This window comes from Aedes aegypti, chromosome 2 (assembly GCF_002204515.2).
Source record: "Aedes aegypti strain LVP_AGWG chromosome 2, AaegL5.0 Primary Assembly, whole genome shotgun sequence".
NCBI lineage: Eukaryota > Metazoa > Arthropoda > Insecta > Diptera > Culicidae > Aedes > Aedes aegypti.
Genome location: NC_035108.1, coordinates 46,899,867 through 46,918,741, shown reverse-complemented (window position 1 = coordinate 46,918,741; position 18,875 = coordinate 46,899,867). Strand labels below are relative to the sequence as shown.

General features: G+C 40.0%; 1 protein-coding gene across 1 annotated transcript in view; it reads right to left on the bottom strand.

Annotated features, from left to right (window-relative positions):
* The window catches only part of LOC5570525 (neurotrophin 1), a 108,330-nt gene that overhangs the window by 42,502 nt on the left and 46,953 nt on the right, over positions 1–18,875 (bottom strand). The window lies entirely within an intron of this gene.

The window sequence follows — 18,875 nt, the reverse complement described above, 5'->3', positions numbered from 1 at the left end:
AAGAGGCGTATCGGAATCGCCCTCCCATTGAGCACTAGCGAGCGGGAACTCCGTTAGATCTGGGCTTAGTTTCATCCCGCCACGCTTGTGTGCTTTCGTTAATCGGCCAGCAGGGCTGGTAGTAGGTCTTTTTTTAGTGATCTGGTCACATTTTCAATACAAGTCGCTTAAAAGTCTCTATTTTCAATACCAAGTTTCGAAATAAACTATTTTTGGCGAGTTATCCAAAAAAAAATCTTTGAATATAGGCATAGCCAAAGATCTTTCTGAGGTTTACGAATAAGGTTTCAATGGAACTCCGTTGAGTTCAAGTTTTAAAATCAACAAACGTAATCTCTCATGTGGACTCAAACAGTTATGTTAACTAGTTCAAATTTTTCAGATTTCCATTGAAAATTTCGAGAAAAAGCTTTCAGATCTATATTCGTAGCCAGTGATTTGAATGACGTTAAATCATAAGGTATTTAGGCTTTTTTTTCAGAATTCAAACACTCATAATAATATATATCCTAACTAGCCTTGATATCAAGGATTGTTTGCAGCTGTCCAGAAACATCTTTGAATGAATGACTAAGGGCCTATGCGAATGTATGGACTTATAACCATACAGTTTTTGATGTTAATGAATACGGTTGATATCCAAACAGACCCGGTCATCAAAAAAAAAATGAAAGAAGGCCTGCGTATCTTTAGGCGTAACCAGAGGTCTTTTGGAGGGTCATCAAAATATGAACAATAATAATTACGAATCACTCCCAAGCAGATTCATACAAAGATACCAACATATTTTATTACATTCCTCCGAAGACCGAAGGCTATCTGGGGTTATCTAAGAACTTCGTTGGGCGTAATTGGTAGTTCCTCAAAGTTTATCTTGGTGTAATATATTATAATCCTTCGTGAATATAAACTTCTCGCGTTGAGTATCATACAGGCGTATCTGCAGTGATCGATTTCTCTTCGTCGATTTTCTCTTTGCATTATTACGTGAAATTCAATCGATTTTCGAAACATTTTATCGTTCAGTACGATGAAGGACGATGAATACTTTCAACTGAGTCAAACATTGCAGTCGAAAACAGTCGCCCGACCAATTAATTAGCTAAAGAGAAAATCGATGAAGAGAAATCGATCACTGCAGTTACGCCCTTATGATACTGAACACGAGACTTTATTCTTATATCATTGAGGATCTACTGATTATATTTGTACCCGAAAAGAGCTGCTCATATTGGAGCTTAGGGATAGCTTTCATTGGTCGTTGACCACTAAACTTGGTAGAACCTAAATATATGATCCTATATGGGTATTATTCTAGTTCGCTAGGTTATATGTTTTATCCCTCAAGTTGTCTTCAAAGTCTCATCCCCATTACTATAAAGCCTATTCAGTTTCCCCAAAGGTGCATTGAAACAGTGATTATTTTAAACCTTCGCAAATAGTTAAATTTCGGTGTGACATTCCACGATCAATACATTTCAGGCAGATGTTGACGTCGTAATTCCGATATTTCAGCTATCCAACTCATTTGTACTTCCGTGAGATGTTCCTATAATATGTAACCTTCGCCAATGTTTACAAAGCGGGAATCCATATTTCGGTACAAGCTTTGCCAAAACAAAATATGATTATTATTGTCGTGGCCCCTCCAAAAAAAATTGGATTAAATAAAAATAAGTAAAAAAGAACGATTTGAATTTCGTTAATTTAATTAACATTTAGCTGGTTATGGTTTTTAGATTGACCATTACGCCGCTTTTCGAAAAAAAAACAAATAAATCGAAAATTCCGGCAACACGTCAAAAAGAGTCAATGTGTCGTCTAGTGAGAGCTCTCTCAAAACGGTCTACCAATTGGGAGCTAGAGCAAATTCGAAATTCAAACATAGCTAGGTAGCACGTTTGGATGGAACGAACTGCTCGAATAGTTTCGGGTGGCTCCAAGACCAACCAACACCAACACATCGCGTTATCAAATACTACGAGCGCCAAAGCAACAAAGAACGTGCCTTTGGGATGCACAATTTCCTCCAAAAGATCATTGATCATGCTTGTAGATCTGAAGGTTTGTACTCGAAAAAGTTCTTGTATAAACTTGAACGGTCGCTTAAGTCAAATCATGACATAATATATTTTCTTAAGACTACACCCCAACCTCTTTTTACGGTCGTTATCGAGGGGTCGTAAAAAAAATCGGTCGTAAAAAAATCAGGGTTATAATTATGTATTTGAAAAATGCAACGTCTAGATGCGGAAATACTGATTCGAGATATTGGGCAATGTTGCATGGGTTGAGAACTTTCTAAAATGGCCGTTCAAGTTTTCATATTTTGGTAATAGATGGCAACACTGCTCGATTGTTATCAAAAGAGCCAATTTTATGGGGGTGTGATATGCAAATATCAAAAATTTTTAAAGATAACGATACCGAAAGTTCACCAAAGTTGAAGGAAGTGTTGCGTGCCATACAGTCGGTCGAATAACAAATGTTCATGTGGCTTTACTTAGCAGATGTCGCCTTCGGCAAAGTTGTTCAGTAGCTCAAGCGCTATCAATATAAAAGCCATGAGGTTGAAAATTTTGCCACCAGGCGGCGCTAGTGAGCATAAAACTTTTGTTTTGCTGATATCTCAGGATCCTGACCATTTAGAAAGATGGCGCCTTCGGCAAAGTTGTTCAGTAGCTCAAGGACTATCATTATTCTAGCCAAGAGATTCGAGATTTTGCCACCAGGCGGCGCTAGTGAGCATATAATTTTTGTTTTCCGGATAGTTCAGGATCCTGACCACTTAGACAGATGGCGCCTTCGGCAAAGTTGTTCAATAGCTCAAGGACTATCTTTATAAACACTATAAGATTGAAAATGTTGCCACCAGGCGGCGCTAGTGAGCATGGCATGAAACTTTTGCTTTGCGGATATCTCGGGATCCAGGCCACTTAGAAAGATGGCGCCTTCGGCAAAGTTGCTCAGTAGCTCAAGGACTATCACTATAAAAGCTTTTAGATTGAAAATTCCGCCACCAGGCGGCGCTAGTGAGCATGAAACTTTTGTTTTGCGGTTATCTTACGATCCTAGCCACTTAGAAAGATGGCGCCTTCGGCAAAGTTGTTCAGTAGCTCAAGAGCTATCATTATAAAAGTTATGAGATTCAAAATTCCGCCACCAGGCGGCGCTAGTGAGCATGATTTTTTTTTTGCGAATATTTCAGGATCCTGACCACTTAGAAAGATGGCGTCTTCGGCAAAGTTGCTCAGTAGCTCAAGGACTATCATTATTAAAGCAATGAGTTCAAAATTCCGCCACCAGTTGGCGCTAGTGAGCATGAAACTTTTGTTTTGCGATTATCCGCAAAATGAAAATTCTATGCTCACTAGCACCGCCTGGTGGCAAAATTTAGAATCTCATAACTTTTATAATGATAGCGCTTAGGCAACTAAACAACTTTGCCGAAAGCGCCATCTTCCTAAGTGACCAGAATCCTGAGATATCCACAAAACAAAAGTTTCATGCTCACTAGCGCTGCCTGGTGGCAAAATTTTGAACCACATAAAAAAAAATGATAGTTCTTGAACTATTGAACAACTTTGTCCAAGACGCCATCTCTCTAATGGTCAGGATCCTGAGCTATCCGCAAAACAAAAGTTCAATGCTCCCTAGCGCCGCCTGGTGGCGGAATTTTGAATCTCATAGCTTTTATAATGATAGTGCTCTAGCTACTGAACAAATTTGCCGAAGACGTCATCTTTCTAAGTGGCCAGGATCCTTAGATAACCGCAAAACAAAAGTTTCATGCTCACTAGCGCCGTCTGGTGGCAAAATTTTGAATCTCACAGCTTTTATAATAATAGTCCTACAGCTACTGAACAACTCTGCCGAAGGCGACATCTTTCTTAGTGGCCAGGATCCTAAGATAACAGCAAAACAAAAGTTTCATGCTCACTAGCGCCGCCTGGTGGCGAAATTTTGAATCTTTTAGCTTTTATAATGATAGTCCTTGAGCTACTGAACAACTTTGCCATCTTTCTAAGTGGCCAGGATCCTGAGCTATTCGCAAACCAAAAATTCTATGCTCACTAGCGCCGCCTGGTGGCAAAATTCGAAACTCATTACTTGTTTGCAACCAACGATTTACACCCTCCTCAGACTACATCCCTGACGTGTATGTTAACTGCAGGCAAGGCTATAGCAGGAGCTATTGTACCCTGACCTACCTCTACCTAAATGCAACAATCCATCCACTGGCCCGATAAACAGTAGCCATCCAGTACCAGCAGTTGAGAATCTGATATACAGCGTGATCATCACTGACTGTGCTAGATCTATCACCATCATCAATCATCGATTGGACGAGCGATAGACGAGCTCCGATAACGGTGATAAGAGAGTGAGATCCTCGCTCTCGGTTTACCGAATCTACCACCGGCTAGGGCAGCATGATCTGAGTCGTCAGTCGAATTGGGTCACCGTCGAGAACGTACACTGGGCACCGAGCCCATACGCAAGTTTTGTTTTAATCTGTCTAGTCATTAGCGAAATATAGATATAAGTTTAGATGATGTTTTATTGTCCAAATATAAAGTGTTTTAATTAAAGTGTTTGTTCTAATGTAAACTCGCGTGTTATTAATTCACTAGTGGAAATGTGCATGTGATTAAGGCCTTTGGACTAGATGATCGCCGTAGGATCGGTCTTCTCTGGATCCCCTCTATCCCCTACAATCAATCGGTCGATGTCGAACCTGGCTCCCCACTGCAACCCGTTACTCCTCTGCTATCGAAGGTCTGGAGGATTGAACAGCCAGGTGCGTACATTACTTTTATAATGATAGCGCTTGAGCTACTGAACAACTTTGCCAAAAGCGTCATCTTTCTAAGTGGCCAGGATCCTGAGCTATCAGCAAAACAAACATTCTATGCTCACTAGCGCTGCCTGGTGGCAAAATTTTGAAACTCATAACTTTTATGATGATAGCGCTTGAGCTACTAAACATCTTTGCCGAAGGCGCAATCTTTTTTAGTGGCCAGGATCTTTAGATAACCGCAAAACAAAAGTTTCATGCTCCCTAGCGCCGCCTGGTGGCAAAATTTTGAATCGCATAGCTTTTATAATGATAGCGCTTGAGCTACTGAGCAACTTTGCCGAAGACGCCATCTCTCTAAGTGGTCAGGATCCTGAGCTATCCGGAAAACAAAAAATCTATGCTCACTAGCGCCGCCTGGTGGCAAAATTTTGAACCTCATAGAATTTTCAATGATAGTCCTTGAGCTACTGAACAACTTTGTCGAAGACGCCATGTCTCTAAGTGGTCAGGATCCTGAGATATCCGCAAAACAAAAGTGTTATGCTCACTAGCGCCGCCTGGTTGCAAAATTTCGAATCTCGTAACTTTTATAATGATAGCGCTTGAGCTACTCAACAAGTTTGCCGAAGGCGCCATCTTTCTAAGTGGCCAGGATCCTCAGATATCCGCAAAACAAAAGTTTCATGCTCACTAGTGCCGCCTGGTGGCAAAACTTTGAACCTTTGAGCAACTTTGTCGAAGACGCCATCTTTCTAAGTGGTCAGGATCATGAGATATCCGCAAAACAATATTTCTATGCTCACTAACGCCACCTAGTGGCAGAATTCCACAATTCAATGACCACCATATGTTAGCCCTTGAACTACTGAACAATTTTGCTGAACATCATGATAACGATCATTTATAGAAACGGTCGTTAATCTGAATTTCGGTCGTAAAAAAGTGGTCGGAAAAAAAAACCGTCGGTAAAAAAACGGTCCATTCCTCGTCGTGCGCTCTATCGAGACGGTCGACTTTATTCCGTGCTCTGAACCATTCGTTTTTTCGGTAGAGTTTTTCTCCAAGTGGAGTTTTTATATCATTCGCTCATCCTACCAGTGAACGAAACGGTAATCGCGCATTACGTGGAAGCAGCTAGTCCTGGCATAGTCCTACGGCTAGACTGTGCGTCGAAGCATCATCGAAGGGCAAACCGGGGGTCCCCCCTTCCCGTCATCTATCGTGCCCATCGCAGACAAACATCAACGCGCTTTCATCGTAGTAGCCAGCTCCAGCAGATCGAACGAGCCAAGGTCATCATACGAGAAAACGCCTGTTTGACTACCTACAGTAAGCAGAGGAACAAGCTGTAGCACGCTGTGGTTAGGTAAATTGTTCCTTTTCTTGGTTGCATTGTTTGCCGTCGGTCGGACAATTTCATCTACGTTGATTTACACAGTGGTCTTGAAGTGTTTTTTCCCTTGAAATTTTTTTTTTTTTTTTTTGCTGAATTATTATTTTTTTTTTTAATAATTTGATTTTTTTTTCGTGTTGCATTAATATTGATTAACTCACATAGCAGTGCAAAATCAATCAAATCACTTTTTTTTTGGGTTATTGCCATTGTTATTTTCCTCGAAGCGTAAACAACGCTACATTCTGTGAGCTAAACCAATAGAATAGAATAATATTCTGTGAGCTAAATTAATAGAAGTTCACTTGTAAATATTAGTTAGGTTTTAGATTTTTTCCTTGTGTTAATATTACAACACAATGGATCCAAATGATGAAGGCGGGGGCGATTCGCAGTTTCTGATATCCTCCGAAGACGAGTCAAACAATAATTTTGTTGAAAATGTCTCCCCTATGGAGACCGGCGTATTAGAAACAGGGTCTTCTCCCCTACAAGGAGCGCCTGAATTACAAACTCCAGTGAGGTTGCCTGAAATCGAAAACTCCATTACCCATCTTTCTGAGGATGAATCTATTGAATCACCATCGTACGAAACATTGGTCAGTCCACAAGTACCCATGGAAACATCATCTGTGAATTCTTCCTCTGCACATCAACGGCAAGCGCTCCCCTCCACCCCTGGTAAAGCGAACCCCCGCCAGAAAGCTTACCCGCCCGGATCTAAGGGTCCCTTTCTGGTTTTTTTCCGGCCCAAAGGTAAACCGTTAAACAAATTGCAAATCGAAAAAGATTTGGCAAAGTCGTTTCGGGGCATCGAGTCTGTAGATGCACCCAGTCGTGACAAGCTCCGAATCACTGTCAGTGATCGTGAACAGGCAAATAGAATTGCTTCCTACGAGCTCTTCTCGATGGAGTACAGAGTATACATACCGAGTCGAGACATTGAGATCGCAGGGGTTGTCACCGAACCGTATTTGAGTTGCGCTGACATCAAAGCTGGTGCTGGAGGGTTTAAAAACCGTGATGTTCCCCCAGTCACTATCCTTGATGTCAGACAAATGAATCAGGTGGCTCCTGATGGCACAAAACAGCCCTCAAATTCGTTTTGCGTCACATTCTCTGGATCGGCGCTCCCGGACTACTTGGTGATCGGGAAACTTCGGTTACCCGTTCGCCTCTATAAACCTACGGTCATGCACTGTGATAAGTGCCAACAGATTGGTCATACCACACCTTTCTGTTGTAACAAACCACGATGCGCTAAATGCGGTGAGCAACATGTTGAGGGTGCCTGCAGTACAGAACCTAAGTGTACATGCTGTGGTCAAGCTCCACATGAGCTCACCACATGTCCTAGGTATATAGAGAGGGAGAAACATCAAATTCGATCTCTACAGCAACGGTCGAAGCGTTCTTACGCAGAAATGCTGAAGAAGATCGCCCCAGCTGTTGCTCCGCCAGCCCAACCAATAGCTAGCAACAATATCTTCACCTCCCTAGCTGACGATGAGCAAGGTTCTGACTCTGAGGAGGGTGAAGAGTATACTATTGTGCAAACAGGATCAAAGAGAAAGCGAGCTGTTGCTAGACAGCTGCGACATCGTCAGCAAATTTCTCAAAACGCACAGCAGGAACTCCGACCTTCCCTGAAAAAGTCAAGAAGTGGCGAAAATGCTATTAAAGCAAATCCACCAGGTTTCCGACTTGTCCCTGGAGATTTTCCGTCACTTCCGGGATCATCTAAAACCCCAGATATCCCAGTTTTTCGCCCAGAAAGCCAACACGCAAATATTCCTTCGGCTCGACAGGAAAGTGTCGAAACTTCCGACAAACTAACACTTTCTGGGATTGTGGAATTCATCTTCAAAATATTGGAAGTTTCTCCCACAACAAGAAACCTCATTAACATGGCACTTCACTTCGTGAAACCTCTTCTGAAACGTCTGTTTTCACAATGGCCGATTCTTGATTCGATCATATCTCTCGATGGATAATTTAACCAACGAGGTCGGGGATATGATCGAAATCCTACAGTGGAATTGTAGAAGCATTCTTAAAAACATTGATGCGTTTAAATTTTTAGTCCACAGCACGCGCTGTGACATATTCGCCCTTAGTGAAACATGGCTCACTTCTGATAAAGATATTTCTTTCCACGATTTTAACATTATCCGTCAGGATCGAGGGGACGGTTATGGAGGGGTGTTATTGGGGATCAGAAAACTCCACTCCTTTTATAGAGTTGACTTCCCCTCGATGACTGGCACCGAAGTAGTCGCATTGCAGGTCACGATACGAGGCAAAAACTTTAGCATAGCAAGTGTGTACCTGCCGCCGAGCGCCAGGGTATCTCGCAGAGACCTTGCAGCCATCTGCTGCGCTATGCCGGCTCCACGGTTAGTCGTTGGCGATTTTAATTCGCACGGTACAGCCTGGGGGTCAATGTATGACGATAACCGTTCGTCCTTGATATACGACTTGTGCGACGACTTCAACTTGACAATTTTAAACACTGGGGAAGCAACACGTGTAAAACCTCCAGCTCCTCCAAGCATGTTAGACCTCTCAATCTGTTCGAATTCGCTATCATTGGATTGCACGTGGAAAGTGATTCAAGATCCCCATGGTAGTGATCACCTGCCTATCAAAATTTCAATCACCAATGATTCGTGTCAGGCCCGCCAGATCGACCTAGCGTATGACCTCACGAAACATATTGACTGGGGAAAGTACGCTGAATTGATCATCGATGGCGTGCAGTCGGTCGAGTTACTTCCTCCGTTGGAAGAGTATCAGTTCCTATCCGAATTAATCGTCAACAGTGCTCTTCAAGCACAGCGTCGACCAATACCGGGATCGAAAGTTCGACGTCGGCCACCCACCCCGTGGTGGGATGAGGAGTGCACCGCTGTATATCGGGAAAAATCCGCCGCGTTCAAAATATACCGGAAACGCGGTTCTCGTGAAAACTACGAGCGCTATACCTCTCTTGAACGCAAGTTTGGTAGCCTTGTCAAAGCGAAGAAACGAGGATATTGGCGAAATTTCGTAAACGGTCTTTCGAGGGAAACGTCGATGACAGCATTATGGTCCGCCGGGAGAAGAATGCGCAACGCGTCGATGGTAAATGAAGATAAAGAACACTCTTCTCGGTGGATCTTCCAGTTCGCTAAGAAAGTGTGTCCTGACTCCGTTCCCGTGTACAGGACGGTTCGCGCTTGTTTGCCAGAGAGAAACGAAGTTGATAGACCCTTTTCGATGCTTGAGTTCTCACTTGCTCTCCTTTCATGTAACAACTCCGCCCCAGGAATGGATAGGATTAAGTTCAACCTGCTCAAAAACCTCCCAGACGTCGCGAAGAGGCGCTTGTTGGACTTATACAATCAGTTTCTTGAAGCCAACATTGTTCCGGATGATTGGAGACAAGTGAGAGTAATTGCCATCCAAAAGCCCGGAAAACCCGCGTCGGATTACAACTCGTACCGCCCTATCGCGATGCTGCAGTGCTTACGCAAGCTGTTAGAGAAGATGATTCTTTATCGGCTTGACAAATGGGTTGAAGCGAACGGCTTTCTTTCAGATACGCAATTTGGTTTCCGCAGAGGCAAAGGAACGAACGACTGTCTTGCGTTACTTTCAACAGAAATCCAACTAGCCTATGCTCAAAAGGAGCAAATGGGCTCAGTATTTTTGGACATTAAGGGGGCTTTTGATTCAGTATGCATAGATGTCCTTTCAGACAAACTCCACGATTGTGGACTTTCATTATTATTAAACAACTACTTGTATAATTTGTTGTCTGAGAAACGTATGAGCTTTTCTCACGGTACCTCAACAACTTCACGAATAAGTTACATGGGTCTCCCCCAGGGCTCATGTTTAAGTCCCCTTCTTTACAATTTTTATGTCAGAGACATAGATGATTGTCTCGTGGAAAATTGCTCGCTAAGACAGCTTGCGGATGATGCCGTTGTTTCTGTAACAGGACCAGGGGCGGATGATTTGCAAAGACCACTGCAAGATACTCTAGACAATTTGTCTACTTGGGCCTTGAAGCTGGGTATCGAATTCTCTCCGGAGAAAACTGAGTTGGTTGTCTTTTCTAAGAAGCGTGATCCTGCAAAGGTAGAGCTTCAACTCATGGGTAAGGAGCTTGCTCAGGGTATTTCACACATGTATCTAGGGGTCTGGTTCGACTCTAAATGCACCTGGGGAAAGCACATCAAATATTTGTACCAGAAATGCCAGCAACGAATCAACTTCATGCGTACCCTCACTGGAACATGGTGGGGAGCCCACCCGGAAGATCTGATAAAGCTATATCGAACAACGATTTTGTCGGTCCTCGAATACGGTAGCTTTTGTTTTCAATCCGCCGCGAAAACACACATCCTGAAGCTGGAACGTATCCAGTATCGTTGTCTTCGGATCGCGCTAGGATGCATGTCCTCAACTCATACGATGAGTTTAGAGGTTTTAGCAGGAGTACTGCCTTTATCAGATCGGTTCGCGGAATTATCGCTACGCTTCCTCATCCGATGTGAGGTGTTAAATCCATTGGTGATTGGAAATTTTGAAAAGCTAATCGAACGAAATCCTCAAACAAAATTTATGACACTGTACTACTGGTACATGAGTCTGGAGGTTAACCCTTCATTGAATGCTCCAAATCGTAGTTGCTTCCCAGACTTCTCCAGTTCTACTGTAGGTTTTGATCTGTCCATGAAGCAAGAAATCCATGGAATTCCAGATCATCTCCGATCGGAGTATATTCCACTAATTTTTGCAAACAAGTTCGGTCATGTCAGCAGCGACAGAACGTTTTACACTGATGGGTCAAAAACAAATGATTCCACTGGATTTGGTGTCTATAACGAATTTCATAGTGCCGCCCATAAACTTCAAAACCCATGCTCAGTATACGTCGCAGAATTAGCGGCTATACATTATGCATTAGAGCGAATTGCCTCTCTTCCCTCTGATCGATATTTCATTTTTACGGATAGCCTCAGCTCCATTGAGGCTATTCGTTCAATGAGGCCGGTAAAGCACTCCTCGTATTTCCTTCGCGAAATACGATCTTCATTGAGTGCTTTATCGAATCACAACATCACCTTGGTATGGGTCCCTTCACATTGTTCGATACCGGGCAATGAGAAAGCAGACTCACTCGCCAAGGTGGGCGCTATGGAAGGCGATACTTATGACCGTCAAATCGCCTTCAATGAATTTTTTGCAATTGCTCGTCAGCAAACCCTGCTCAGTTGGCAACAAAAATGGGACAATGGTGACTTGGGTAGGTGGTTGCATTCCATTCTCCCTCAGGTGTCCAAGAAGCCGTGGTATAAAGGGTTAAACATGAGTCGAGATTTTATCAAGGTAATGTGTCGGCTGATGTCCAACCACTACTCTTTGGGATCGCACCTCTATCGAATAGGGCTCTCAGACAATAACCGTTGCGGTTGTGGTGCAGGATACAGAGACATCAATCATGTGGTGTGGTACTGTTCCGAATACGGCATTGCCAGATCCGATTTATGTGAATCCCTCAGGGCCCGAGGGAAACCAGATAAGGAAGACATTAGAGATGTTCTGGGTAGGCTGGACCTCGAATTTATGATGCTCATTTACAAATTTTTAAAGCAAATTGACGTCCTTGTTTGATTTCCTACTTTGGTTGTTCAGTCCAACTCGTCCTCCATTTGGTCTTCGTCTGTCCGCCTTGTGTTCTTGGAATACGTTTGTTTGTTCCGTTACAGGTTGTCATGTCCACTCTACGGTTGACCTGCAGCAACAACGCGAAACACTACATAACGCTGCTGAACGTCAACGAGCATCCCCTAAATCCTATCCTTCCCCGATAATTTTTGTACTCCCTAATCTCGACCAAACCGCGAGTTTTACGGTTCCCCAAAACTAATATAGAACGTTAAGAAGCAAATGTGATTTTGTAAAAAAAAAAATCAAATGAATTCGGCTCCGTTATGCCTAATGGCGCTTGAGCCTGAGAAATAAATGAATAAGTAAAAAAAAAAAAAAAAAAACGGTCGTAAAAAGAGGTTGGAGTGTATATTAGTACAGTTGTAGATAATAAACCTTAAAAAGATCACTAGTTACGCTTGTAGATCTGAAATTATCACAAAGCTGTCACAGCTTCAGTCAAGCTTTGTCAAATAAGTCTTGTGGGGTGACGGACCTGGCGTAGTGGCGTAATCCCATCCCCGAGCTAGCTCCTTATGACCCAAAGGTAATAGTGACGACTTCCTTCGAAAAGGAAGCGAAATCGTTGGTCCCGAGATGAACTAGCCTAGGGTTGAAAATTTCGTTATCGAAGATAGACTACAAAAACCTTGGCTTGTCTGTTGTCTATTTGAGATTATTCTAAGAAATTCCTTACAAACTTAATTTTGAGGGCTAGAATTCCATTTTCAATTTTAGGAAAATTTGCGTCTAAAGTCACATATTTGCATATTTTACGTGCAAGGATTCACTGTTCAACAATTTAGAGTTCCAGAGCTAAGAGATGCCAAAGTAATCTTCAAAGGCTATTCCATAGGTTCTTCATTTCCTTATTCTGATATTCGTATTTTCTACATGAATTTTCTGAACATTTGTGCAGAGAAAATCAGAGAAAAGATTTCCTCTAGATATGTTTACAATTGTTTTTTTTTCGCTGATTTCTGCAGATGTTACACTAGGATACCTTAATATAGTTCCAGTGCTTGTTTGAGAATATTCATAGGAAACTCTGCAAGAACGCTTATGATACATCGGCGAAAGTTGAAATGGATTAGGCAAGTTAAGTGCAAAATTTTGAAAGATATGCCAATGAATATTAACAGGTTTTTCTTCCCTGAAAGATTGTTTCATATCTTATGACGACGAAACACTTCTTGCGTTGAAGATGCTCTAACGCCAATTGTGCCCTAAATTTTCCTTCGAGTTTTCTCTTGAAATTGCTGAAATCTATCAATTAACGAGTCAACATGAAATTGCTTATAATAAATTATATCATTAGTTGAATAAAACTGAATTTCTATTCTTTATTTTCTAAATCCTAAAGTTAACCTACTAAAATCTAAACTTGTTAAATGAATCTTTGTTTTCCTAAAACTGGAAATCTTACGGAAGAATCTTGTTGTGGGGAAGTTTACTGCAAATTTATAAGTGAATTCAATTATTAAAATCAAAAGAAACTTCAATTGTTCAAAATAATTTGCAGTTAAAGCGTACCGAACAAACAGTGTTTTGGATTGTTAAAAGAGTTTCAGTGATAACATCTGTTGACTTCATGACTCAGTGGTTGAATTTCTCATCACTATAAAATTCCACGACAATACCTTGCCATTTTGTCTTATCTCAAATATTTCAACATTCTACCTAGTATTTTCATACGAATTTATTGAAGGAATTACGGTTTCTCCCAAAAATTATTATCCTAAAACTCTTCGAAGATTTCTTAAAAACTATATTCGACCTTGAAGTTCCTTCAGAACCTTCTCTAAGAATTACTTCATCATTTTATCTAAGAAGATCTGAAGGCTTTCAAACATATCTTGAGTAATTTCTCAAGTTAAAACTTCATCAGGGATTCTTCAAAAGTTAAATAATGGTTTCACACCTGTAAAAATAAGGTTCCATCAGAGCTTTAAATAATTAATTAATTAATTACTCCAATTTTTTTTTTATTCGTTCACGTTTCCCTGAAGACAACCCCAATACACTAGCTTGGAAAACAATTTTTAAAGAGTTTATAGGGAAAGTTCTTAAAGAATTGCAGAAGAAATTTCTTAAACAATCTTTTGAATCTCTGAAATACTCAATGAATACATCTTATCTCTAAGGTATCTTTGAAGAAATGACTGATAGAATTCTTGGAACAGTTTTGAACGGAAAACTTGAAGAAAAACCTCTGTAGATGGATGAAAGAATTACTGGACAGACTCCTATAGGACTTGATACTTTCTTGAGAAAAAATCTGGAAATATCTTTGGAGCTCTCACTAATAGAAACTTTGAAGTAATTTTAGAGGTTATACAAAGAAAAAAATTTGAGGTGTCTTTTTCTTAAAGGATTTCCTTAGGATATCTGTAAAAATAAATAATAAATGAACTCCAAAAGTAACCTGTGAAGTAATTTCTGAAGGAAGCTTTGTGCACATATTTAAATTAACATTCCTACCCTCAGTCGAAGTTTTTCCACAAAAAATGTTTGTATCGCGATCATTTTTCATATTACCTGTTAAATTTGCACTCTTCAAAAGTTCTCACAAACTCATCAAATTTTAGAATTTGTGTCGATTTTACTGTTTGATCATTTAGCTTCGACGATATTTTGAACTGATGTGAAGCCATAGACCCACGTATATATCATAATCTACATATTTTTTCATATTAGTTAGTAGGTTTCAAAACTCTACTTCGATGATTGTCTGGTGTAGAAAAACGAAGGAAATTGTGTAAAAGTTTTTAAGTAGTAAGGATTTATGTTTCTGATACCAATATCAAACAATTAAAAACACTTAATTTTGTGGTTTTCAAATTTCTTGGAGAAAACTCCACTGATTTGTAAGATTTTTTAAAAGAAACTCTTCATCACCTGACAATCAAAACAAAATGGTTGTCAAATATTTTATGAGGGAAGTCTCGTTTTCCCAACCAGAACCCGGAACCAGATGACCAATAATGATCGAAATTGATACATATTCTAAAACACATAACAGTTTCGTGAGAACTTGGGAAAAAATTGTGCAAAATATCGGAAAACCAAAAAAAAATTGTAGTGAACCTCTTTTGGGCACTTGTGATTCACTTCGGCAGTGGAGTTTTTGTGAATGCTTCTGAGCTTATATTTAGGCATAAAATGCGTCGCACTGAAATACTCCTGATTGAAAAGTTTCAGACAATTCGACCAAGAAAAACCTCTCATGCCAAAGTGAATCTTGGAAGTGCCCAAGGAGTTCTACAACCGACAGTTCTTCGTTGTTTTTTTCAGTCATTAGAGGGGCTTATTTCTTACACCATTCGTGGAAAAAAATCAAATAAAAATATACACGATGTCGTAATGTTACAAGAAATTAAAATAAAAAACAGTATTAGATTTTTTTAAGAACACCATCTGAAAAAAAAGTCCTTGAAGCATTCTTAGAAAAAAATATTTAATAGAAAATAAAGATTCTCTGAGAAATCAAATTCTTAATTTTCTATCAGTTTGTTTCTAGTTGGTCACTTCAGGCAAGAGGTCTTTAAAGTCCCTATTTTCAAAACACTCAGTCCCTACTAGCCCTGGACAAGCGGCGAATAGTAAACACAAAGTAATGGCTCAGCTATTAGCTACGCACGAACGTGAATAAGTCGATCAAAAAAGTTGGTATAACACGCGCGTGAGCGCCGGACGAAAGAACTTCGGGAATTGGATCTTATTGGGGCAGGTCCGGGATACGAAGAAATTTAATTGCTTTCGTTCGGGTTGGTTGGGAGCTAATAGAGCAACCATCGCAAGGTTTCGGTTTCCCATTGAGTACTTTCTTCTACGATTTTGTTTTTGGCCGGGTGAACACCGGCTGGTTGAATGGGAACAAACTTAGTGCGTGACGAGCTTCAGAATGAAAGTTCGTTGAAGGTTTTCGAACTTTCGAACTGAGGAACACAATTGTAACAGACTTTGTTAATTAGTCGTTTCTCAGTTAGTTATCACTCGATTTTGTTCCGTTTGTGTTCTTTATCCCTTCACTATCTTAGAGAGGTTCTAAAATAATAAACAAAATAAATTAATATTGATAATTTTAATTCAATAGGCACATTTTGTTTTATTTCCAAGCATATTTGAATTTCTCTGTAAACATTTTAAGCTTATAAGTAGAGAAACAGTATATAAAAGATGACCAATTTAAATGAAAATCGGCCTTTACTTTCATTATTTTGAACATAACTGTACATTTTTCTTTAAACTTGGCATTTCATAGGCGTGAGGCACAAGTTGTGACTTCAATCGCACATTCATTTATTCAATAGGAGGACTCACGTCAGAAACGAGATCCCTTTTCAAACAGCAAAAAATATCCGGAAGTAAACCACGAAGAGCACTTTTAATGACATCTAATTGATCGTCTTTCCCACCAATACTGATTCAGTACTTTGTCACAATACGCATTGATATATCGTGTACGATCGACAGGAAGGAGCGCCCTGCCGGACAGAGAAAGAAGTGGACAGAGAAAATTGATTTGAATTGACGATAAATGACTGATGGTAAAGTTTTATGGTTATTAATTTATGAAAGGTCGTTAAATATTGGGACACATCCGGGATGCGGTGCATTCCTCAGAGTTTTTTTCTAAGACTTTGAAGACGCGAAACATTTCTGCTTTCACAAAGAATATTTAGCACGACAGTGGAATCCATTTGCATAATGATGGATACAAAAATTCGCAAGCCCATTTATTGACCATTGTTAAACTGTTCAGCTCGTGTGAGTTCTGCACGAACAAAAGAACTAGATACGTGATCTGATTGAACTGTTGCGCTGCGTAACGATTGAGCTAAATAATGATATCGAATGTTTGGGTGTTCATCTGCGGAACCACAAAACAAAACACAAAAGTGTTGCTTTCCATGAATTCCAATCAGTGATCATTTCTATGCTGATTGAATTGTTCGACCACCGGGCTGGGACAAGAATATTTATTGTTTATTTTCCTCAAAATGATATGTGAAATACTGTTGTCGGTTTTGTTGGATGTAGAACCCTTTGAGCGATGTGGAGCAAAAATGATGTTTTGAATTTGAATGATTGAAATTGTAAAAAAAAACACATTGATCTACTCCTTTTATAAATTAGATAAAGTGTTTTCAAATGCTGAAAGTTTACCTAACACAGCGTAAAAGTTATGCTTATACAATCGGTTTCGTAAGGTTATAAGCTTCCTCGTGTCACACATTTGTGTTAACTGCATTGTCGAAGACCTTTCCCTTTCAATTTATGTAGACAGGTGGACTTTTTGCTCCACTGCCCACAGCTCCAAGCCAGCCAGCATCCAATAAACGTGACAGCCCAAAACAAAAGCAATTTCTTCCGCCATGGATGAGCAAACGTCAACCACGGGATCATAAATCATAGTACTTTGTGTCTTACACAATTTTTTTCCACAGTGGAGAAAAGCCAGACAAATCTTAATAATTTATATAAAAGCTTCATGTTTGAACGATTTTTCTATTCACCACACTTTTTTAAATTTTATGGAACGGATTATTACAGTATGTTAAAGAAAAAAATACTAATTGAACTTCAACACTTAACTTCACTTTTGCAAAGGGACGGTACACAAATTATGTCACGCTAAATTTCAACTTTTTCAAACCCCTCCAGGGGGGCGCCCCTTTGTCACGTTTTTTGTTTGAGTTCTCCGAAAATTTTGTAAGGCTTGTCACCTTGGCTTGACCACCTCACCCCCCTCGGAGCGTGACGTAATTTGTTCATGACTCCAAAAGGAAAACTAAAATACTAAAAATCACTAGTTAGGCGAGCAAATATCTTTACACTCTAATTTGTTGCTTATCTTGACAGATTGGTTCATTTCTTCTGCGACTTACAGACTTCTTCAGTACTCGAGTGCTCGACTTTTTTTTCTCATTTTTCTTGTGTATCAAATACTTCAAGTGTATTTTCAACTAAGTTGAACAAAAATTGAATCGTCAGGAATTTTTCAAAATTAGGAGGTGTAGTGACAGTTTCTCAATTTTCATCACCATTCTATGGATGGATAAGTCCAATGGTCAGTAAAATTCAGTAAGGATTTTAAAATTAACGCATATTGTGAATGTATTTGGATAGCAGAAGAATGTAAGAGTTTGTGATTGGACTTCATTCTCAATTTTTTTTTTTTTAAAGACACTACACGTTAATGCTTCTAGTGGGCTGTTTGCCCTTTGAAGGAAGCACCAAGCAATTTGTAAGTAAATGAAAGCCGAATTTAGTTTTATACCATTTCATTCAACAAGAATTTGTATCCTCTGATATAAATGCGTATTACGACCTCAACTGTATGAAAAAAAATGAAAAAGGAAAAAAGAAAGATATGGGGTATATTCGTTCCGGAAGGGATGGTTCACGTGGATCAAGATCAGCGGTAAGAAAATTACTCATTGTGTAAAGCTGTCAGAAGATCGGATTACATTGTTTCTTATTGATTCTGGCCATTTCATTTGATACCGGTTTCTAAATGTACCCAGAGAGGACATTTTCTGAAATTTTAAAAAATTGTGCCGTTCGACAGCTCAAAATTTATGATTTTTTATGCAGAACATTATAGTTATAATGTCATGAACCAAAATGAGGTTCTAGCCACATTTGGATACCCTATAAGGCCTTGTGTAATCCTATTTACTCATGTCGTGCGATGGTTCAAGGATCATGATTTTTAGAGAGCGAGAAAAGGCGCTTAAGCCAAGGCTTTTGAGCCAGGGCTTAAGGGAGAAATACCTTTGTCCCATCCCAAGAAAAGGAGAATCAACACATACGGTGTGTATTAATATTCTTAGCAACGCCACTCCCAACGATTTTATATATCTCCCAGAAATGGAACTGTTGGTACGATTGTCCCCGTTTCTTCAATTAAAAATTGAAATCTTTGCGTTTATAACATCATTCATACGTGGATAATTTGATAGCCGTATCGTATTT